Raw genomic sequence first — 24,519 nt, forward strand, 5'->3', positions numbered from 1 at the left:
TCTTTTCTTTACCCCTCACACCCATTTAGTAACTTCCATCTCTAGGTCACGGGGACAAAGTTATGGCACAGGGAAGAAGTGGGCCGAACATTCGTCCATTTTCCTCCTTTCATTTTCTACTGTTGCTGCATTTCCTCACACATGTTGCTTTACCTTCCTGGGCCTCAATTTGACCTTCTGTCAAATGGGAAGGTTGGAATGGATTATCTCTAAGTTTTCTTGCAACCCCAAAGCTGTTTCTATGGTGGATGTTTCTTTTTCCATTTCTACAAGTGGTTCCAAGACTGCTGCCTGGGAAGTGGATTATGGCAAGTATCTCCAAGCTTTTATTTATTTATTTATTTTTCCTGAGGCTGGGGTTAAGGTTAAGTGACTTGCCCAGGGTCACACAGCTAGGAAGTGCTAAGTGTCTGAGACTAGATTTGAACTCGGGTCCTCCTGAATTCAAGGCTGGTGCTCTATCCACTGTGCCACCTAGCTGCCCCACTCTCCAAGCTTTTAAATTCATCCCTCTTCAAATTGTCAAAATCATTTTCCATGCCAGATTCAGCCCATTTCTCTTGTCTTCAGAACTCGATAGAAGTCCTCATGCCCTCTCTAGCCTCTCGAAATGCCCCTCCTTAAGAATCAGACTTTCACCCAGATTTCTCATCTCTGAAAAATTTCCAGTTTTATGAACTTTTATTTCATCAATTTCAACATTCTTTTTATACCTTTTGCTCCCCATGTCATGGAAAAGAACCCCCAACCTATTTGGCTTCCCAACTCCTATGCCAAAGCCATAGTGCTGCCCATTAAATGCTAAGGGAGGGAGCCATGGCTCCCTTAAGGGTATAGAGCCTCAGATGCCATCATTATCTAGCATCCACTTTCCTTACCCTTCTTATTCAATTTAAGCCCTTCTGTATTCCATGGCTTGTTGGTCCAGAGTGTGGGGACTTGTCTCAATGATATCCTTATCTTCACCCACATCCTTCCAAATTGGTCTGAGCATCGACCAGCAGCTACAGTAGAACCAGTGACATGTGGAAGGAATGAACTTTGGGGAGTCAGGGAACCCCTTAATTTCTCATCTAGCATCAGCCATGATTGAATGAGAATCTCTTGCAGCATACCTGAGTGGTCATGCAACCATTGCTTTTCAACTTTAAGGAAGGGGGAACCCATGAGAAAGCTCATCCTACTTTTAGATAATTCTGGTTATAAGATTTAATGATTAGAAGCTACACACACACACACACACACACACACACACACACACACACACACACCCAAAGGCAGCTAAATCATGCAATGAACGGAGCACATAGACTCTCAGGGAAGACCTGAGTGCAAATCTACCTTTGGACATTTGCTAGCTGTGTGACCCTGCATAAGTCACTTAACATCTTATCTGTCTCAGTCTTTTCATTTGGAAAATGGGGATAATGTCTTCCAGGTTGTTGTGAGGATCAAATGAAGTAAGATATGTTTAAAGTAACATATAAATGCTAAGTATCATTGTGGTGAGGGTGGTGATGGTAATGGTGGTCTAAATGTGTATCTTGGAATCATAGCAGCATAGATCTAAGGTTAGAAGGGACTTAACCATCTAGTCCAACCTCTTTCATTTTGCAGAGGATGAGCCCAAAGAGGGGAAAGGTTTGTGTTCAGTCATGTAGGTAAGAAGCATTAATGGCAGGATTTGAATCCAAGTCTTTCTAAATCCAAACCTAGTGCTCTAACCACTCCACCAAGCTGCCTTTTCTCAGGAAGCCATCAGCTCCATTTTCTGGCAAAGGGCTGGGTAGGCTGTCCAAACCTAAGAGGCAGCTATCCCTGAGGAGAAGCCCTCCCACCCTGCGCCACTGCTTGCTGCCTAAGGTAGGCCAGTCCACCAATTGCACCAAGCCAGGAAGGGAAAAAGCCCTGCCTCCAAAGTTGGTGTGAAGTCCTCATTCTCTGAGCTGAGCAGAGCTGCTGAAAACCACGAGGGACCCATTGGAAACCCGCTCACAACATCATAAATAAGGTCATTTCCAGCAGGATTCCTTTTTCTCATGAAGGGAAGGCAAGCCAGAGGTCAGATGCCTGACTCATGGAGCTGGGAAAGGGGAGGGCAGATGGCATGGAGGAGAGAGGAGCCCCCACCCTGTTCTCCCCCCTCCCTGCTCTCCCACAGCATGGCCTGTGTCAGATGGAAAGGGGAGAAAGGTGGGGGCTCCTATTCTCTTTCTGAATTTCAACTGTGGAAGGGAGGAAGAGAAGGAGGCAATATAAGGCAAAAGACTAAAGGAAAGCAGTGGAGATGGCTGTGTGAGAAAAGCATCTGAGAAGGCTATTGATGGAACACTCAGGACATAGAACAAGAGCATAATCAATTAATAAGCTTTGATTAAGGTTCTAGAGTGTGCCAGGTCCTGTGCTAAGCACTAGGGATAGTAGACAAAAGACAGTCCCTGCCCTCAAAGGGCTTATAATCTAATGGGAGCCACAACATGCAGACACAATTAAAGGTAAAATATATCTGCAAAACCATCCATCTACAAAATCAATAGGAAATATTTATCAGAAGAGGTGCTCTGGGATGGGAGGCTGGAGAAGGTTTCTTTCAGAGGGAAGGATTTTAGTTCCCCAGAAGTATCAACTCTCAGAAGGGAAGGGGCTCTCAGAGGCCTCCCAGTCTAATCTGAAGGAGGACCAGGCCTCTTGATCAGGGGGCTCGAAAGTTACCACCCAGCTTCGGCTCAGAGAGCTTCAACAAAGAGGAAATCAGCACACCTTAGGGGAGAGGATGCTGGATTTGGAGGCAAAGAATCTGAGTCCCTTAACATTAGATCAATCTTGGATAAATCACAAAATAAGAATATTTTGCACTCAAATAGTGTATAAATGATATGGATTTCCCAAGCTATCTTGACCAAGATCAAGTGGACAGATCCAGGGCCCTGACACTGGAGCTGGTCAAAAAATTCCCACTGCCTTAGAAGCCTTTCTTACTTCCCAGTGACCGGACTGCTCAGCCCTGCAGAGAACTTGATTCTGCCTCCCTTCCACTCCTCTTCCTCCAAGACTCCCTAGGAGGGTCTGGTGCTCCCTGACCCCCATTGGCACATGACCAAGGTTTCCCAATGGTCCTCAGAGAGGTTCTGCTCTAATCTTGGGATGGCCATCCAGAAGGTCCCTCCGGGAGTAGGTACTGACAGTCCTTGGGCCCACTTTCCCCACTCCAAGGACTGACATTAATGATGTCAAAACATATGAAAATGACTATTTGGAGCATCTGGGTTTGCATTTGTCCAAAGCTTGCTGAGCCCGCTACATTCCTCCTATGGAAATTAATTATTTACCATATGAACTGCACCCATGTCTATGGCTGCCGAGCATCTATTTCTTTGGGCAGTTTGAAAGAAGCAGCCCTCTCCTCTCAGATTCATTCTCTGTAAAAATGGGGGGAAGGGAGGGGGACTATATATGAAGTCCCTCCTAACCCTAGTTCTATGCTGCTATGCTTCCAAGCCATATTTAAGCCATCACTACTACCACCTTCTGACATCTGGGAGAAACACCATGCACTTGAGTCAATGTGAAGGGCTGGAGGAGAGGCTTGATAAGGGGGTCAGCAAGGCTCCTCTTGCAGGACACAGAGTCTGAGCAGTCCTCTGGAGGGAGGGAAGGAGTTAGGAGGCCAAGGTGAGGGAAGACTCATGCTGAAATATGGAGGAAGGAAGGACAGTCACCCTCAGGAAATAGCCAGCCAGCTAGATCCAAAGAGAGGGCAGGAAGGGAAGGCAGAGGTTCAAAAGGAGGCTTGGGGGCAGAAAGTGAAGGTCTTTAAGTGCCAGGCTGAGGACCGCTAGGGAGCCTGGGAGGTTTTTGAGGAAGGGTAGGACATAGTCAGCTTGGTGGAGGAGGAGGCAAATGACTGACTGCAGGGAGATCTGTTTGGAAGCTTTGCCTGGTCCATGTGAGAGACAACAAGGGCTTCAGGTGGGGGAAAGGATGTGGGAGTGGAGAGGAAGGGATGGCGAGGGGGCACAGAAGGGGAATTTAGAAGCTTTGGAGGGGATTGGATTTAGGAGCTGCCAGCCCTGAAGGGGCTTTCACTGTGACTCCTCTCCCTCCATGAAGCCTTTTCTTTGTCCCTCCAGATACTTGAGCATCTCCAATTCTGGAGGCCCGGGCTGCTGCTGGAAAGCCCCCACAGTCATTCCCTGTTTGGATTTAGGAAATCTGATGAATGCAGAAGACCCTTTGTCCTGTTTTAAAATATATAATTTAGACTCCTTGAAAAAGCATAAAATAAGCTCTATAGGAATGCAAGGAAATTCATTCGATTGAAACACAATTACCAAAAAAACAAAAACAAACCAAAAAACTTTTTTTTAAAACAAGTTTATAGACCCCAAGTTAAGAAGCCCTGATTTCTAGTCTAATCACCCCATTTCACAGAGAAGAAAACTGAGACTCAGAAGAATCAAACCTTCCCATCTATAAAATGAACATAATAAGCTTCACACTTATTCCTTCCCCCATCAGTGCAGGTAGTTGGAGTCCTGAGCTCCAATCACGTATTACCCACCAGCCATCACAGTGGCTCACAGGCATCTGCAAGGCTGCCTGTGTTAAGCAGGACTCTTAATATCAAGCCCCCCTTCAAACCCAGCACTCCCAAGAAGACCCTTATTGCATTTGAGAGCACTAGAATTCTACCACAACTTCTGAGTCAACCTCAACCCTATCTTCTCCCTCAAATCTCAACTCGGGTCAATCGACATAGGTCATCAATCTTACCTCCCTGACTCCCAAGCCCACTCCCACTTCCCCACTCATGCAGCCTCATGCATGAACTGAAATGGCCTCTCAATCAGTCCTCCAGTCCAGCCTCTTTTTCTAGTCCTCCCTCCAAAAGCTCCCGAGGATTTTGAGGAAGAAGAGAAGGTTTTCAGCTTGAGGGTGGATTTGGAGGAGTCCAGCACCTAGGACACTCTTCCTTAACACAGCCTTTGGGTTAATGGGTTTGCTTTTAAAATGCAAATATCCCTGGAGTGAGAGTTAACACATCAGGGGCTATTAGTCATTCACACCTTAGCTAGAATTGATGTCATCCTTGAGTTGCGGCCCAGAAAAGTCAGGTCTGGGTGGGGCAGTGTATGTGGACACAGAGTAACTAGGCAAAGGAGGAAAGGGGAGCCAACATTTGGAGAGCCAGCAGGGCTTGGTGGCAGGGAACCTGAGAGGGGTCACCTGCTTTGCAGTCTTGTCTCAGGAAGTCGTCAGTAGCAGGGTTCAAGCTCCCTGGTCTAGTATCTTTTCTCTCGTCTACTTTGTGAGCTCTAAAAGGAGGGCGAGTTGTCACAAAGTAGGTCTACAGTAAGATGTGATCACTTTCTCCATTTGCTCTTTCTTTAGCTTTGAGCTTGGCAGAAACTGCCAAGAAAAGAGAACTGAGTTTTCTCCTTTTAAATCAAACCCTTAATGCCCCCCTGCCCTCTGGCCCGCCACCCCTTCCCCCACCCATTTCCAAGGCTAGAGCCTGGGAGTTAGGCAGGAGAGACTAGGAGCAGGGGTTGAGGCTGGGGGCTGGGGGAAGGGAGCTAGGCGCTGAAGGGGAGGGGCTGGGATCCGGGGGCTGCCCCGGACAGGCTGGTTAGCTGCCTCTGCCCATTCCCAGCAGAGACACGAGGGGAGTGGGCTGGCAGCTGGGCCTCCCACTTCCTCTCCAGCTCCTTCTGAGTCAGGTCTCCACAATGCGGCTGCATGGTTTTGTTTGAAGTGTGGAGAATTCCCTGAACACGAGACACACCCGGGTTCAGATGGGAGAAGAGCTCAGAGCCTTTGGGGATGGTCTCACTACCCTCACTACCTGCACGCATCTCCCGGAGCTGAAAGAAACCCTAAATCCCGTCAGGGCCAATCCCCTCATTAAACGGATGAAGTGATGAGGCAAGAGAGGATTGGCCCAGAGTTCAATGCTCTGAACTTAGACTCTCTGGGCCTCAGTTTCCCTTTCTGTCAAATGGATTCTTTCCATTGCTGATCTCAAAGGAATGACCATCCCTTCTAGCACTGCCCCTTCAGGATGGCCCAGACCTCCACCTCCACCTGGATTATGAAGATCTGAATGCCTACTGCTGCCCAGCATCTTTATAAACTCATAGGACCACAGATTGAGGCCTCAGAGTCCACCCAGTCCAGCCCTGTCCACAAGGAACCTGAGACCCATGAATGTAAAAGTGACTTATTAAGATCACGCAGATTAGTAATTAACTCTGAGCCAATGGAAATACAATTCAATCTGAGAAGCATTTATTAATCTCTTATTATATACTCCTATAGGCACTGGGGAGCCAGCGTGTTGAAGTGTAAAGGTCCCTGCTCTCAGGCAGTTTTCATTCTACTGAGCTGTGGAGAACGGGGGGAAGGACCAGTCTAGGGGACTAGCTCCCAGAGTACATCCAGCGATCTCTTCTTCAGCTTTCCCCAAGTGCTGAGGGACTTGGCGGGGTTAAGACTGAAGCAGGGCCTTTTTGACCAACTCCTGGCCCAGGCAATGGCACCAGATTTCAGCATGGGCATTTCCCCGCTCCCCCACTGATTTATTTTCTAATATTGTCCTGGGACAGTTCCAAGAAATTCGGGGCTGGAAGGGACTTTGAGGTGATTTATCCCCTCTTTCCTCCTCTACTTTCCATGATAAGAGCACAATAGAGCCAGTCCACATCCCTTCATATAACAAGGAAGGAAACTGAGGCTCCTATGGAGCACCCCTGCTTCTCTTTCATGTCTTGTTCTTCTTGCACTGGTGCATGGATAGGAATCTGGTAAAGGGAGCCTCCTCTAGCGCCCTTCCTTTTGCCCATCTACACATCTCCAACCTGCCATCTCGTCTGGAACCCATCACCAGCATCCCCACCAGAGAGCAGCCTGAGATGTCTGGGTTGGGCTGCTCTCACTCCTGCTGGCTCTGGGGCTGGCTGGAGAGGGTGAAGTGGGGAGCAGAGCTAGTCTGGAGCACTGCCGGGAGAAAAGGGAGAGTAGCACAAGCCATCCCCTCTCGCTTGGCTGAAGGATGGGGGTCCCAGGGAGAGAAAGCAGCAGAAGCTGTCTGGTGTAACAGGAGCAGTTCTCAAGGATAGGAGGCCGTGTGGCAAATTGGATAGAGCCATCCTCAGAGCTGGGTAGACCCATCTTTGACGCTGTGTGGCCAAGGGGAAGTGCCCCATCTCTCTTTGCTCTAGAAAACTTGAACTTAGAGATAAAGTGCTCACTTGGATAGGTAGGATAGAGTTTCTTCACCTGGGAGTTCTCAGATCTAGCCCCTCTCTCCAGAGGTGAGTTATGGCCCATTAGCTTCCCTTTTCCTTTTCTTTTTTTATTATTTATTTTAAATAGTCTTCTCTTTTTTCAATTAAGTTCTAAATTTTCTCTCTTCCTCACCCACTGGGAAGGCCAGTAAAATGTCATCAATTATCCATGGGAGCTGACACAAAACCCATTTCCATATTAGCCATATCATACACAAAAAAGGAAAGAAAATGATGCTTCAATTTACATTCACACTTTATCAGTTCTCTCTTTGGAGAGGGAAAACATTTTTCATGATGAGTCCTTTGGAACTGTTTTGAACTGGTTCAAAGTTAATGGTTATGACAGCATTGCTGCTACTGAGCTCAATGATTTCCTGGTTCTTCTCGCTTCGCTTTGCATCAGTTCATATGGAGCTTGCCTTGTTGGGTTTTGGTAGTTTGTTTAAAAAAAAAAAAAAAACACCCTTGTCTTTTCTTTTTTTAAATTTTAGTCTGGGGTTAAGTGACTTGCCCAGGATCACACAGCTAGGAAGTGTCTAAGACCAGATTTGAACTCCGGTCCTGAAGTGTCTGAGACCAGATTTGAACTCTGGTCCTCCTGAATTCAAGGATGGTGCTCTATCCACTGCGCCACCTAGCTGCCACCTAGCTGCCCCCTCCCCTTGTCTTTTCTTATAGCACAACAGTACTTCCTAGACATCCTGTGCTGCAACTTGTCTAGCTATTCCCTAACTGATGGCCATCCCGATTCAAAAAGAGTTGCTATAAATATTTTTTTGTGCAATATGTTTGCACAAATAGATCCTTTTCCTTTCTCTTTGATTTCTTTGGAATACAGATTTAGTTGTGGTATTGCCGGCCTGAAGGATAAGCATCTTAAAGCCCTTTGGACATAGTTTCACATTATTATCCAGAATATTTAGGACCATTCACAACTCCACCAACAGTTTACTGGCAGACTGCTTCCCTTGGCCTCCAGCATTTGTTGTTTCCGACAGGTGTGAGGTACCATCCGAGAGTTGCTCTTCTGCCATCGTTAGTGATTTAGCACATCTTTTTGGCATGATGTTCATTGATTTCTTCTTCTGGAAATGCGCGCTCCTCTCCTTTGATTGGGAAATGGGTCTTATTTTTAAAAAAATTGACTCAGTTCTCTACATATTTGAGAAATGAGGCTTTCATCAGAAAGACTTGCTGTCATTTTTTAAATATTACTTCATTGTCTTTGATACCTTGTAAAGAAAATGTTGTTTCCTCAGTTACCTCTTTTAATTAGTCTGACACCGTGATTGCTGCTCCTGCCTTTGCTCTTAAGAAATGGCTACTCCTTCCTCTTGCTCTGCCTCATGTATAAAATGAGATTCTGTTAGAGCCCTGCATTTTAATTCTGGGAGGGTTTTCTGTTTCAGGTGGACATAGTCCATATTCATCTCTTTCTGCCTTATTTCCGAGGGCTGTCCTGCTGACCTCATGAATAGCACCTTGGGGGTAGGTCAGGCAGTTCCCTTCTTAGCCCCCAGAATAAAGGTATTAGTGCACCTGGTAAAGGCTCCCCCCAGTGCTTCTAGAATAGGGCTCAGGTGCGTTCTGAGGTCTCTCCCAGCTCTAAGCCCAGCATGCTAGCTCGGTGAGGACTGTGCCTTTGTCTCTGGCCAGGAAGCAATAAATGGGGTGGGGAGGGAGACAAGGGGATCCCGAGCCAGTCCTCTGCAGGGGCCCAAGTTCCACGGCCTAGAGCATGTATCAGCAGCTCCCACAAACATTAAACACCCACCACAGGCTCAGCCACAAAGGGCCTCGGAGAGTTTCAAGTCCAAACCTCTCACTTTGAGACCCTGGGAGGTCAAGTTAATTACAAGGTCACTTGTAATTATCAAGGTCACTGTTAATTACATTACAGATGGGATTTGAACTCAGACCCCTGGGCCCCAGAGCCAGAAAACACCCTGCCAAGTACTGGTGGTACAAAAATCACCAAGCCCTGGCTCTCGAAGCTTCCATCCTATAGGGATGGGCAGAAAGTGCACGCTGAAAAGTGTGATCTGAGGGCGTGCTGAGAAAAGGAGAGCTAAGAAATCAAGGAGGACTTCTGGGAGGAAGTGACTTCTTCAGCCTTGAAGTGCACATGTAATAGCCACAGCTCAGTGTGCAGACAGCATTTCAGGGGAGCACAGGCTCCCCACTTTCCCCAAGTCATGTGGCCCAGGGTCAGCCCCCTCCACCCTCCGGTGCCTTCCCGCCGCTCTCAGCCACTGGCCACGCCGAGCCAGATCTGGGGGCATGGCTGCCTCCCAGCTGTCAGTCAAACACTTCTTAAGCACCTACTGTGTGCTGGGCAGCCCCGGCTCTGGCAGAGCGGTGGGGGAGACCAGAGGCTCGGGCCGTCGGCCCCCCCGACCCTGCTCGCCCCCCCGGGGTGCCCTTCCCCCGGAAGAGCACGGCCCTCTCTCAGGCCCCCTCCCCGAGGGCGGGGGCTCGGGAAGCCCAGCCGGTTCCCCCCCCCCCGCGGGGAGCAGCCCCCCCCCAATTCCCGACTTTCCCCGGCTGCCCCGCTCTCACCCCTCGGAGGGCTGACTCAGCTCATATATCAAAAAGCGCTGTAATTATTTCCCCGGCTGAGGAAGGTTTCCATTTAGCTCCCCCTTCCCGCGTCCCCCGTTATTAATTACCTAATTACAACCACATTGGGGAAGGGAGAGTCCCGCTTGACTCCCTGCCCAGGACCACTTGAAAGGCTTCAGCCATTCGGAGCGGACTCGACCTGAAGGCCGCGGGGACTGGGGCGCTGGGGGGCGGCGCACGCGGGAGCGCCTCCCGAACGCTGACTGGGCAGTTTCCAAGGGCAAGGCCGGCTCCTCGGGGTCCCAGCGTGGGCAGGGCCCGGCCGCTTCTGCCAAGCAGGCTCCGAGTCACCCAGCACGCAGCAGCCGCCCGGGACCGGCCCGGCTCCGGGCTCGGGCGGGGGGAGGGGGCGCGGCCGGCCCCGGGGTCCCGAGCCGGAAGGGAACTCCGTTTTCCTCAATTTACAAATGGGGAAGTTGAGGGCCAAGGTTCCCGCTTGGAGATACCCGGATGGAGGCTTCGGGGGGACCTGGAAGCCCGGGGCTGGACCTTCGGAATCCGTCCTCTCGCCCCGTGACCGGCAGACGCTCCCAGAGTCCTTTAGGCTAGAGGGATACCCGTTACTTGTTTCTTTCCTACCTGCTGAATCCTGGGAGGGGAAGTCCGAGGGGAAACCGGCCCCGCCCTCCGAAAGCTGCCACTCTCCAGGGAAGCCGGAGGGGACCCCGCAAAATAAGGAGGCAGTCCTGAGGGGAGGGGGGAGCCCTGGACCTCGGAGATAGCTGAGGGGGGGAGGGCACAAAGGCGCTGCAGAGGGGTGTGGGGGGGTAGTATGTGAAAAGACAGGAATTGTTTCCAATGTTACACAGGAAGCACCAACGGGCTACCTTAGGGGAAACAAACAGCAAAGCACTTCCAGGGCAGATAAGTTTACTTTTTGTGTCCAGGGTCATAAGGAGTCATAGAAGTTTCTGGGGGGAGAGCAGTATCTCACTCAATATGATGCCTGCCTAGCTGTCATTGATATTAGCCTACCTGAACTTTTTTTTTATTTTTATTTTTATTTTTTTTTGCTGAGGCAATTGGGGTTAAGTGACTTGCCCAGAGTCACCCAGCCAGGAAGTGTTAAGTGTCTCAGGTTAAATTTGAACTCAGGGCTGGTGCTCTGTCCACTGCGCCATCTAGTGGCCCCGTTAACTGCACTTCTAACATTAGCGACTCAGTGTAGGAGGCATTAAACCATTTTTGTCGTTGAGATAGTTGTATTAAATTTCGAACAATCCCTGGAATAATTATCGTTCAGCACCTACCCAGAGGTAATACGTTATTATCTCATAGGGGGAGTTGACAACTGAGGGAAGATGGGGTGTGGCCACAGGAATGGCCCCGGGAGGAGGGCCCCCTGAGAAAGGGGGTGAGACCACCCCAAAGGCATCCTGCTGCTGGCCCTTGTATATACCCCTTTGAGGAGTAGTTGAGGTTTACCAAGCCCTTTCAAAGCTGTATCCCATTTGCGCCTCCCGATAACCCCAGAGGGTCAGGCCTGCAGTCACTTGGCCCCATTTTATACGTGAGGTAGAGCAAGACCCAGAGAGGGAGGGTGGCCCGGATAAGGAGCCATGGGCAGCAAAGTCACTGAGTTGAATTGGGAAGCCAGGACTCTGGCTCCTGGAGCCCTCTGCCTCTCTGGGGATCCAGCTGAGCCTCACCTAAAATGTGGTCCCCAAATGGCTGTGGCCTCCAGGGCTTGGTCCTATCAACCCATCATCTCCAATCTTCAATCTCTCATTAACGTAGCCCCCCATCCTCCTGCAGACTGTCCTCCCCCAGAATCCTCTCTGATTGGTATCCAAAGGAGGCTGAGTCCAGAACCAGAATTAGGGGGGAAAGGCCAGGTCATCCGCTGTTCACACTCCCTTTCCCCCCATCCCCTCCACATTCCTGCTTTCATCCTGCAGAGCTGCCAACAGCCAAACCCAGAGTTTCTGCGCTCTTTTAGACAGTCCCCGACCTCCCTGGTCTCCCCACATTCAGCTTTGGGCCCAGCGTCCCCCAGCCACCCGCTGCCTGAGCAGGGGCTAGAGCCTGGGTGGGGGTGGGGTCGGCACTGAACTCCCCTGGGAATGTGGGCGCTGGATCTGCTGCGGCTCAGCTGTCGGGAGGAGAATTCTTCCTCAGGTCGGGTAATAAACGTGCACCATTTAATGCTCCAAATCCTCCTCTCTCTCCATTTCTGGTCTGTGTAACAGTAGAAAATCTTAATCGAGTTAGTCTAGTGTGAGTGGGGACATAATGCATAACCCCTCTTCTTGGCCAGGGCCCATGGAATCTGACTCCAGAGGACTTGGAAAGGGTTCAAAGAGCAAGGAAACTATTTCAAGGATTGGGAAATTGGCCTTATGAGGCAAGGCTCAAGGAATTGGGACTTACACAGCCTGGGCCTGCAACGGCTGAGGAGAAACTCGTTCCAGGCTTCAAAGCGGGCTCGGGCCTGGGTCCACCATTTTGGCTGAGCCGAGATTCATGGGATGGGGCGTGAAGTGCCATGGGGGCAGGTAATTGAGCTGGGGGATGGGAGCAGGGGCACGGGGAAGAAGAGTGAGCTGGGGGAAAGCACCAGTTCCCCAGTGGCTCTGACTATTCCATGGTGGAATGTGTTGGCAGGGCAGAATCCCAGCTTCCTCCTAAGCCCGGCTCAGGTGCCCCCTCCTACATCAGCCTTGCCAGTCACCAACACTCCCGCCCTCTTGGAATTACTTCCTATAGACTTGGAGCTTCAATAGCTGGGCATGGGCCAACACTCTCCCTGCAATGAGAACATCAGTTCTTTGAAGGCAGAGACTCTCCCTCTGTCTCTCTCTGCCTCCCTGTCACTGTTTCTCTTTCTTTGTGTTTCTCTGTCTCTGATTCTCTGTGTCTCTTTCTCTCTCTGTTTCTCTCTGTCTCTATGTCTCTCCTTCCTCCCTTCCTCCCTCCCTCCCTCCCTCTCTCCTTTCCTCCTCCTCCTCCTCCTTCTTCTTCTCCTCTCTCTCTCTCTCTCTCTCTCTCTCTCTCTCTCTCTCTCTCTCTCTCTCTCTCTCTCTCTCTCTCTCTCTCTCTCTCTCTCCCTCTCTTTGTGTTTCTATGAACCCACATAATTGTTGTTTAATAAATGGGTACAGAATGAATGGACGTTTACAGAGAGCTGGAGAGAGCCTTGTGTGGTCCCCTAAGCCATTGCTCTGCCTTTACAGAAGAGGAAGCCAAAGAAGCAAAGTGACTTGTCCAAGATGATCCAGGCAGTGTCAGAGCCAAAGGCAGCACTTTGCCCATCACACTGTGCACTCTCAGTCTATACAGTCCAATTGTCCGATGATTTAGGAAAATAGTCCCTAATGCCTTTAAGGAATGGTTGTAGGGGGACCCTGGAAGAGAGAAGACAGTCTCGGGAGTACAGGTGGCCACTGGGACAAGACAAGTGGGACTGCAGGGAGGTTCTATGGCCAAATTTCCAGGAGGAGTAGAGGCTGACCCGTAACTCTGAGACTGCAGTGTGGTCATTATTCCTTCCCTCAAAAGGTCTTCCCTTTGATCCTTCAGGCTGAATGTGTAATATGCAGAAGCAGGATGCGGTCTTGGACATGTCACACCTTCAGTTTCCTTTTCTGTAGAATCAGGGGGCTGGATAGATGGCCTCTGATTGGATGGTTGTCTCTCGAGCTAGCATCCTGGGCCAGCAGATCTGCCATCCGGCAGCTTTCAGACCATGTGGGGCTGTTTGACTTTGGTCGAGATACCTAACCTCTCTGAGTGTGAAATAGGAATAATACTACAGATCCTCCCTCCCTCCCTCCTTTGCAGGGTGGAGTAGTGAGGAAAGCACCCTGCATTTTATAAAAGTGATGTATATGGGAAATAGGCCCCTGCATCATGATACAGGAACTGCCCCCACCCTGGGCGAAGAACAGAGGGAGGGTGGGGAAAGGGGACAAAGAGAGGGAAGACCTTCCCATAAGTTATCCAAGACAGGACCTGGAGAGATGCCCACCGCAGACCACATGCAGGCAGCTTTCTGAGTTTGGGGAGGACCCTCTTCCCCAACAGTATCCTGAGACTTTAGTCCCCTTATCCTTCTCCTCCCCCCCCAACTAGAAGAATTCAAGCTGAGCTCATGATTTGAATCCAAGTGTATTTTTATTCACACACATCCCCTTTTCCAGACCCAAATTCAAATCAAATCATTTGGCCGTAGGATGGCTAGGATCACCCCAGTGGGCCTTCTCCAACATCCCCGTTGCCAAGGAAAACACATCCCAGTGTCAGAGGCTGACTTGAATTATTGCTGAACATCTTAAGGGCTCTTTGCTGATAGTTAAGCTTCAGGCAGTGAGGAAATTCACCCCAAAAGTCATCAGGAAAAGAAAGGGGCTTTAAAGACAGAAATTAAATCCTGGTAGCTCCTACATTGCAGGGTCAGAAAGGGGGAGAAGAGAGGCCTAGAAGGGGGAGTCTCCTCTCTCTCAGGGATAAGTTTATTGTATGATTGGAAAAGGGTAAGCAGGGCCTTTGCAAACACCGATAGCGCCAAAGATACTTTAAATAGAAAGAAAAGAACTTTTGGGTTATTTCCATCTTCCCAAAAACGTTGCTCCAACTTCAAGGGAAGTTCATCCACTCAAAAACATGGCCGAGGAGCCTGCGCTGGGCACCTCTACTGGGCACCTCCACTTCCTCTCTTCTCTGACCATCTTCTCAATCCTTCCCAGCCTGGCTTTCCACCTCATCTTTCAGCTTTTACTCAGTAACCAAAGATATAATTGAATGATCAGGCAGTCTTTTCTCAGTTCTGATCCTTTGTCACTGCCGATCATTTCTCCTGGATCCACCATACTTGGTGGGTTGCAATGGCATGTTCTCTCCTAGTTCTCGGCCCTGGCTCTAGCCCAAAGTTCAGTTCTCGGTCCTCTTCTCTTCACTCTCTATTCTCTTTTGGTGAGCCCATCAGGAAACATGGATTTAATGATCATTTCCAGATGGATGCCTCCCAGTGCAAGCTCTAGCCTCTTTCTGAAGTCCGAGTCCAGCATCATTAGCTACTTCAAACTAGATATTCTTTAGACATCTCAAACTCCAAAATCTCAAGACTGAATTCATTATCTCTCCTCCCCAAGCACATTTCTTTTCAATTTCCATAAAGGGCACTCCCATTGTCCCAGTCATCTAGGTTTTGAAACTTTGTACCTCAGTTTCCAAATCTTGCCATTTCTCCCCTCTCTTATATTCTTCCCCTTTTTACTACCTGAGTTCAGGTCCTCATCACTTCTCACCTGGGTTATTGCAATGGCTTCTTTATTAACCTCTTCCTACCTCAAGACTCTCTTCTCAAATACTTTCTTCATCCAGCTGCCATATTGATTTTCCCAAAGTACAAGTCTGACTATGTCCCCCTCCTCCTCACTGAAGTCCAATGGTTCTCCATGAACATTGGGGTCCAGCTAAGACGGCCTTCTTCCTGTTCCTTCTATGTGACACTATTCTACCTTTGGGTCTTTGGATGAGTAAAATATACAACTTTATATAAATGTCTCCCAATCTTTCAAGTTTCTTTCAAGACTGTTCCACAGGAGAGTTTTCCTAAACCATCCTCTCCAACTCAACAGTTAATAATGGCTCCCCCCCAAGTCACCTGCTACTTATTTTGTATATGTGGCCATATTTCCTTATCTAACTAGACTATAAGCTCTGTGAGGACAGGAACTGTTTCTACTTTGTCTTTATATTCTTAGCACTTAATACACTGCTTAACAAATAACAGTTACTTAACCAAATGCCTGTTATTATTTACATTATTATTATTGCATCCTGATTAGTCTAGAAGGTTTCCAATTTCCACTTCCCCAATGGGAATTCATTCTCTCCTCTTCCAGCTGGGCCAATCTGCTATCTTAGCACCCCATCCTTTCCTTTAGCACCCCATCCTTTCCTTACCCTTTCCCAGCATCAAACTCCTCCCCAGGCACCTCAGGAGAAAAAGAGATGGGATAAGGAATGGCCAAGTACTCCATTTTTCCATTTCTCCCTTCCTCTTTCCCTCTCTCCTTCCCTCTATCTATCTATCTATCTATCTATCTATCTATCCTTAATACCTCATTTTCAGAAAACCAAAGTCTTGCAATTGGATTCCAAAAATAAGTGTCACAATTATAAAGTGGGAAAGAAGTGACTAAACCAACAGTCCATTAAAAAATGGACCTCGGTGTTCAAATGGCCCCAAGCTCAGTGTGAGCCAGCAATGGGTATGGCAGCCAAAAAAAATTAATGAAGACTTGGGGGGCATTGTGTCCAGGATGAAGGCAGCAGTCATCCTGCTATGTTTTACCCTAGTCAGACTGTATGTAAAATATTATGTTTAGTTCTATGTTCCCCATTTCAGGATACCATTGACAAAGTGGGTATGGTTCATGGAGCACAATAAAGATGTAGTGAAGGTTATGACACGCAAGGATCAGTTGAAGGAACCAGGGACACTCAGCCTTAGCAGGAGAAGAATCAGGGAGGCCGTGATATTTGCCTTCAAGAAAAGATATCAATAAAAAACTTAGTTTTTAAAAAGACTATTATGAGGAGGAGGGATCAGCCTTGTTCCCTTGATCCCAAAGGACAATGCCAGTAGAAATGGGTGGAAGCTGCAAAAGGAAGGTTTAGAGGAAGAGAAGCCACTCTAACAAATGCATGTCCAAGGGGAACGGGCAGTGGGTTTCCTCTCATTGTAGATCTTCCACCAACAGACATTTGACCACTTGACCATTTTTCAGGAAGTCCCTTCCCAATATGAAATGCTGTAAGTGGTCCCTGCAAGTGACCTGTAAGACATACCCTGCCCTCAATGCCAAGAGTGTCCAGTATAAAAAAATAATAATAAAATAAATTTTAAAACTTTGTTCTTATTTCCTTTGGTTATAGATTGCCCAGTGTGTCTGAGGGTGAAGTGGAATTGGGACGTCTCCAAGTTCATAACTTCTGAAACCTTAACAACCTCAAGGAATCTGGTCCATAAGACCTTGCTTGACCTCGCAGCTCTGAGCTCCTGCAGAGCATTGAGACTAAGTGGAAAAACAGCCCCGAAGCTAAGCAGTCTTCGAAAGCTCTTCAACATCTCTCCTGAGGGACATTCCCCCAATGTTGATCTGTGTGTCCTGGTCGTTTTTGCTGTTCCTATTGTTTGTCGTGGATGTGTGTTCTTGTTTTGTTCATTCTGGGTTTGGGTTGTTTTGTTTTGTTCTCTGAAAATCATGAGATTCAGGAACACATATAAGAGAAATCTTGGTTTTGGAATTGTTTTTCCTTTTACTGTGTTCTTTTTTTAATGTATATTTTTTTAATGAAAGAAAGATGAATTCTTGTACAGTTCTGTTTAAACTGGACCAAGGCTCTCAGAAGAAGTGGTTACCCCCACCTCTGACCCTTCCTCCTCCCATGATTTTTGCATGATGATTTCAAGTAAGCCTGGAATACAGACTCTCAGATGCTCCTCCCCTTTCTCAACTCTCCCCAACTTGCTCAGCTCGCCAGTTCTTTATTATTTTTTTTTTTTTAGTATTTTCTATTTCAATGTATATGTTGCTTATTTGTTTATTTATTGAGATATTTTTAACAAGCTAAGAGACTGCAATTTCGCTGTGTATACTGCTTCTCTTGCCAATAACAAATAAAGAAGCCATGCAGTTGCTCATCTCCTGGTCATTTTGGTGATCTAGGCAGTCATGACGTTTGTTCATTTAAAGGTAGTACAGGGTCTAGACCCAATCTCCCAAGCATCTATTTGCACAGTGCCCTAAGTGCCCAGAGCTCAGGGCTACAGGGACAACCACAAGGTGTTGGGGAGTTGTCATTCTAATACTATAACTCACGAGCCCCCATCAGTGTGATTCCCTTATTAATTACCACTTCATATTAATTGGTCATCCTGACTTAAAAATTTTTAGAAAAGAATATTTAGTAATATAGTATATAAAGAAAAGTTAATACAAGCATCAGTCTTTCCACCCATCCCCAAAAAGTCTGATATACTGTTCCACAAAAACATAGAGAGTTCAGGAGAAAGTGAGTTTAAACTTATGGAAGAGTGGGGAACTTAAAATTCTTGGTTGCCAGAAATCCTTTTTTCCTATTGTGGGGTGTTCAAGAATGAATGAGTGAATGAGTAAATAAAACATTAAGGTTTTTTACTGTGCAAAGCCCTATACTAAGGACAGGGGACACAAAGAGAAAAATCAAACAGAGTCTGCTCTCAAGGAGCTCATACTGCAGAGACAATCCATATGGAAAATTTCTGTTCAAGTGCAAATGGAAGAGTCCCATGGTTCTTAGTAGATGATCAGGTCCCTTCTCTACTATCATTTCCACTGATAAAATTTTCTCAGCTTCTGATGTGGAACAATTTCATGTGCTGAGGACATGAACCTTCTTGTCTAGCTGGGATGGCAGCATCTGCAGGACCACGAGCAGACCTGCCTCCATCAGGGTCCAAGGGTGGTCAAGGTGGTAGAGCTAGTTTGGCTTTATCAAGGTAGGTGCAGCCACCTGTCTCTCCCTCAGGGTGCTTTTCTGCTTCAGATAGCCTGCCCTGGGTGATCTTTGAGAAGTTTCTTCATGGGGACGGACCCTGAGGGATTGGTTGGCTACTTGGAAGGAGTCATGGGGATTCTTGTCAGGAAGAAGCCTCTGAGGAACTTTCTCCTTTTAAAGTGCTGTGATGCTCCTGAGAATGACAACCATTCTGAGCATCATTCTTGGAAATTGAGCTCATGGAAACATGGAATCCACCCCCCCCCCCAGTATTCTCTACCCACCCCCAGATAGCCTGCTACAACAGTTCTGCCACTGTAGCCGGGGTACAACAGCCACAAGAGCTGTGAGGACAGCTGAGAGAGAAAGCTCTCAGGGTCTTTCCCAGTGAGTTGTTGGAGTCCAGTTAAGCAGGACTGCTGATGGTCAGGGTCTCTTAGGCTAGAAATCTTTTACCAACACAAGGCTCTAAAATGACCAAGCTAAAGGAAAAAGGGATGGGGGGAGAGGCTAAACAACTGCCTGCTCCCTGGGGTGCCCTCTGCAGTACCATCTGCTTAGTGAGAATGTAAATCGTTGAATAGTCAAGCTCCAGATGGCCTAATTTCAAATGGGGGAGTGACTTCCCGGGTGTGGCCCTCTGTTATTGCTCCTAATGCTTCACCATCTCCACCCACCCCCAAATAATCTCCCTAAACTCCCATAAAAAGGGAGATAAGATTCCAATAGCTATCTGCCTTCTCTCTCTGGAATCCAAGGCACTCAGCCCCTAATCTGAAACTTGAAAGGAAAGGAAATCGTCTTATAAACACCATCTTGCAGTCCTCAATCGGGGACCTCCCTTTGCCTACTTGTAGTCCTTCAGTCTAAGTGGCTGAAAGGAGAGGAATTAGGAAATATGGGCTCCAGCTAACTTTGCCTTTGATTTGTGGGGAAATCTGCCTTCCTTTTAGTAATCGAGGGTGCGATTTTCTGAGGCTGGCCAAAGGTGATGTTGAAACATGAGTGGGAAGAGTAGGGACTGGTAACCAAAGTTCCCCCCAGAACCCTGAGGAGCAGCTACTGCTCTGGGGAGCCACCCTGGCAGTTAGGAAGGATGAGAGGGACAACATCAATTCGAGGATCCGGTTCATGTCCCAAACAGCCAAGGGGCAGCAGGAAGTGAGCCAAAGGTCCCTGGGCCCCAAACAAGGAAACTTAAGCTTCTAATCTCTGACACTCTCCTACCCTGTGACCTGGATCAAGTCATTTCCCTGCTCCATAAAAGGAGAGAGTGGGACTCTATGACTCCAGAGACCCCTCCCAGCTCTGCACCTCAGTTTCCTCCCCTGTAAGATGGGACTATTAATGCTGGAGGAACCCAACTGCCTGGTCAAAGGTAAGTCAAAGGAGAGAATGCATCTGATTAATTGCCCTGGTAATCGTCCCTCAGAGAGACCAAATGGGCGTCTGCAGGTATGGCTCTTAATGGGAGTTCTTTTATATTTTATTTTATTTTATTTTATTAAAGCTTTTTATTTACAAAACATGAACAGGTAGTTTTTCAACACTGACCCTTGCAAAGTCCTCTGTTCCAAATTATCGCCTTCTTCCCCCCACTCCTTCACCTAGAAGGCAGGTAGTCCCATACATGTTAAATGTTTTAAAATATATGTTAGATCCAATATATGGATACATGTAATTGGAGGTTTTAAAAGCAAACGAGGGAAGAGGGAAGAGAGGGACTCATACCTTCCCACACCAGCCAGAGTTCCAGCTCAAATGGCCTCAGGAGAATGCCTCTCATCTGACATCCTCGGTGCCTCCCTGGACTTGCGGAGAGGCCGGGCCTTGCCAGGGAAGCCAGAGCTGATGCTGACCAGGGCCAAGGGCCTCCACGCAATCCTGAGGGCTCCGGGGAGCCAGTCTGCTGTCAGGGGACATGCCCTCGTCCCAAGGCAAAGGGCGCCATGTCCACGAATATGCTCTTGCCTGAAGGGTTGGCTAGAACACGGCTCTCCAGCAAAGGGACTTGGCTCCGCTCAGCTTCTGAAATGGGATTAGGTTTATTGGGGTACTTTTTTTGAATGCCAAAAACATAAATCAGACTATTGTCTCCTTTAACACGTAATACTTGCTCAATCTGTTTTCTGGGAAAAAAATCAAAAACATTTATGTCTCTTTTTTTGGTTAAAAAAGATGCTCTTCAAAGATCTTTGTAGCCTTCATTTAAAGGAAAGAGAGAGAAGAAAAAGAGCTAGGGCGGTGATGGCCACCCCCGGTGTTCCTTTCAGAAGCTGGGGAAGCACAATGGAGCTGTGGTCACCGTCAGTCAGTCAAGGAGCATTTAATAAGAGTTTACCATGCGCCAGGCATTGTGCTACATAAACACTGGAGATTATTTTAAATGGTAAAAAAAAAAAAAAAAAAAAAAAAAAAAAGGAGCTCACAGGCTAATGCAATGAGGCTCAGAGCAATGGACGGGATGGATAGGACTTTCTACCACTTTCAGCATTCACAGGATCACAGGGTCAGAGCAGGAGAGGCCCTGGAGCATCCTGAATCCAACCCTACCTCCCATTTTGCAGGTGTGAAAACTGAGGCCCAACTCATTGAAATATTTGCTCCAATTAATATAGCTATTAAGTGCCCAAGGTGGGAGTTGAAGACCAAGGCCGGTGCCCTAACCACAGCACCTCCCTGCTGTTCCCATTCTGGCTTCCATTTCCTGCCTGGTTCTGGTAGAAGTTGGATAGACTTGGGAGGAGGGAGAGGATTTGAGCAACCAAGCTGGTGTCAGAGACCTGTTTCCCAATGACCACATGGTGACTCCCCAGTCCTAGGGTGTAGGGCAAAGAGTGCAGGACTTGGAATTGGGAAATAGAGGGGTTGAATCTCAGCTGCATCACAGACTAGCTGCGTGACCCTAGTAAATCATTGACCTTCTGGCCTCAGTTTCCCCATCGGTAAAAAGCACTTAACACTAACTTATTCACAGGGTGGTAGCTGTGCCGAAAACCCTTTGGCAATTTTGAACTTTGTGTGGGTTGGTATGGCTTTGAATAAGTCATGATTTCTCGTGAGAAAATCTCTCTTCACTGATTCACATTGCAACTCTTCCACTCCGCAGACTTGGCCAGGTTCCTCCTTCAATGACAGAAATATAGTTCAATACCAGCCCATTTCTCAGAATGGGGTGGGACATATAGAGACTTGAGCTTCACAGCCAGAGCCTTGAATAACAACATCAAAACTACCAAATCATATTGAATCCCAAAGCTGGAAGGATCCTCAATGTCTGACATCTCCCCACTTGGCAAGGGGACCTCCAGTCTTATTTCAAGACCTCCCGGGAGGAGCCACCACCATCTTTTCCGGAAGCCTGTTCTATTTTTGAACAGCTCTCATTATTAGAAAGTTTCCCCATCAATCCTAAATCCACTGATTCTTAAGTTTCTGTCCTGAGCCCCTGGTGCTTCTGCCTCCTGGAAGCAAGCAGGAGCACAGCTCATTCTTCTTGCAGAGTGTCCCTTCCTGTATGTGAAGACTCCTGTCACAGCCCCCTACGTCTTCTCCAGACTCGTCCTCCTCATTCCCTTCAGGAAATCCTAACAAGATTATCTCAAAGTCATTTTGATCGTCCCCTTTGGGGCTGTCTATGATCAATGGAAACCAGAAACATGGCACCCAGAACTGAATGCAGCACTATGCCCATGGTCCTCTCAGGACACTTTACTCCTCCATGGCTAGATATTAAGACTCTCCTAGTCCAGCACAGCCTGAATTCACACTTGTTTCCTTGGCTCACTTTGTTGCCTCACACTGATGTGGCTACATCTTCATCCCCCCATTCTCCACCTCAAGTTAACCAGCTGGCCAATCAGAACTTACAATTATAATTACAAAGTGATTTTTAAATCCAAAGAAAGGACTTTAATCATCCCTCTTTCACGGCATTGTATTTATTTCACCCTATATTTATGCTCCAGAGATGTTCTGGACTCAGATTCCATCCCCTGGTGCTTCAAAGAGCTCACAGTTTATGGGGAAGAAGGTGAAACATTGGGAGAGAGGAAAGGGAAGGAGGGTGTCGCTCATGGGAGACACTATAAAGTCCAGAGTGAGAAAAGAGATGGCTGGTCTCCCAAGTCTAACCAAATGGAGGCTCTGGGATGAGAAGGCTTTGAGGTCACTGGCACAGGGGGATGGGTACATGAGAAGGACCTGCCTGGGCTTATCAGATTTCTCGAAATCACTGCAAACCTCCAGGCTGCAATCCCAATAAGTAAGGTTGGCTCTAGGGATAAGTTGAGCCAAAATGCCTCCTTCTCTTCATTGAAGAGGCAGTAAAATACTGGATATTCTGCCTCATCTGGTCATCCTATTGCTGGTTTTGTTTACCCATGGTAGTCTTTGTTACAGGACAGCCCATTTGATTGAAGGGATACAAATAAGGAAGAAGGGATGAGGGAGCAGGTGACACTGGAATCATATTCTCATATGAATTGGTAAAAAAGAAGGAACACACAGACACAGATTTGGGCACAGAATGCCTCCTCTTAAGGAAATCCATCAATGGGAAAAAGGAAGGAAAAGGAGAAAGGCAATTAGAGAAAGGGCAGATTAAGAAAGGTGTTCACCTCAAGCAAAACAAAGGCTAGGAATGTACAAGAATATAGTTCTTTTTGAAGTAGCAAAGAACTAGAATCTGAGGTGGTGACCATCAGTTGGACAATAGCTAAGCAAATTAGGATGACAGAATGAGACGGAATACTACTTTAATGCAAGAAATAATGAAAGAAATCATTTCAGTGAAATTTGGAGAGACTTGTATTAACTGATGGACAATGAAGTGAACAGAATCAGGAGATCAATCTCTACAATGATAACGATGGTATAAAGACAAATAACTTTGAAAAATTCAGGAATTCTGATCAGTGTGATAATCACCCATGATTCCAGAAATATACTGATGGATCAAGCCATTCAGCTCCCAATAGAGAAGTGAAAATCTCCGTGCAAAATGAGATGTGTAACTGTGTGTGCACAATTTTTGGACATGACTGATGCCATAATTGATTTTGCTTAATCATATGTTTTAAATAGGACTTTTCTTAGCTAGTTTTTAATTTTGAATGGTGAAGAGAGAAAGCAGATTTTTATTGATTGAAAAAAATTAATTTAAAAAAGAAATGAAAGTTGAAATATTTATTTCTTCCATCCCAATCTTTTTTCTTACCTTCTAATGTTGGAAGAATCTAGGAAACCTTTGAATCTTCCAGTGTGGACCTCAGATACCTTGCTCATGAGATCATGGGCTTGCCTTATACTTCATTGTTAGGATTACTAAGTGAGAACTGAGGTTGTCTGGATAGTTACAAGGTGAGAACTCAGGTTGACTTGATAAGAGGGGGCAAGCTCATTGGCTGAGGTGGTTCTTCCCAGAAGCCCTTGCATTATCCCACGCCCATTCTCTGGGAGAATAAAAGAGAGGACAGCACTGGGCGCAGAGCAGATCGGCCTGGAGAAGGATAAGAGCTGGAGGAGATTCAGAGCCAGGATTCAGAAGAAGACTCTCTGCATTACATCAGGCCTGACGGGGCTCTCTGCAGGAAGGGAAGTCACTTCTTTAGACAAGAGTTAACAGCAACTGCCTGGAGACAACGGTTCGTTACAGGAAGAAGAATCTGTCGGAGAGATTTGAGTAGACACAGCAGATCTCTTCCCAGAGAGTGATCCAGCAGCTTCTGGAGACGACAGCTCGTTACAATTGGCGCCCAACGTGGGGCAAGGACATTTGCTTATCCTGACAAGAAGAGCTAGACCAGACCTTCACATTTTGGCGCCCGAACAGGGACAGACACGGTCCTGATTCCAGTGGAAAAGCTTCCGATCTAGATCTCAGTCTCTCTGACCCAGAACCGTGAGTAACGAGGAAACTTTGTTAAAGATTAAGTGAGCGTGCTAATAGATAAATAAGGAACTTAACTTGTTAAGGGCTAAACCAGGAATCTCTTATAGCTGAAATGGGGCAGATGTTAGCTATATTCAATCCCTGGACCTCAGCCGACTCATCCCCAGCCCCAGAAGCAACCTCAGCTCCACCCCCATTCAGGAGTGGTACTATAGAGAGTATAATCAA

General features: G+C 47.3%; 1 protein-coding gene across 1 annotated transcript in view; it reads left to right on the forward strand.

Moving 5' to 3' along the window:
* Nucleotides 1-17,562, forward strand: part of TWIST2 (twist family bHLH transcription factor 2) — a 67,680-nt gene extending 50,118 nt beyond the window's left edge. The window contains exon 3 of the mRNA XM_074264444.1: nt 16,794-17,562. The gene's annotated coding sequence lies outside the window, so the exon portion shown is untranslated. The remainder of the gene's footprint in view (nt 1-16,793) is intronic.
* The last annotated feature ends 6,957 nt before the right edge of the window (nt 17,563-24,519 follow it).

Source organism: Sminthopsis crassicaudata, chromosome 4 (genome assembly GCF_048593235.1).
Source record: "Sminthopsis crassicaudata isolate SCR6 chromosome 4, ASM4859323v1, whole genome shotgun sequence".
NCBI lineage: Eukaryota > Metazoa > Chordata > Mammalia > Dasyuromorphia > Dasyuridae > Sminthopsis > Sminthopsis crassicaudata.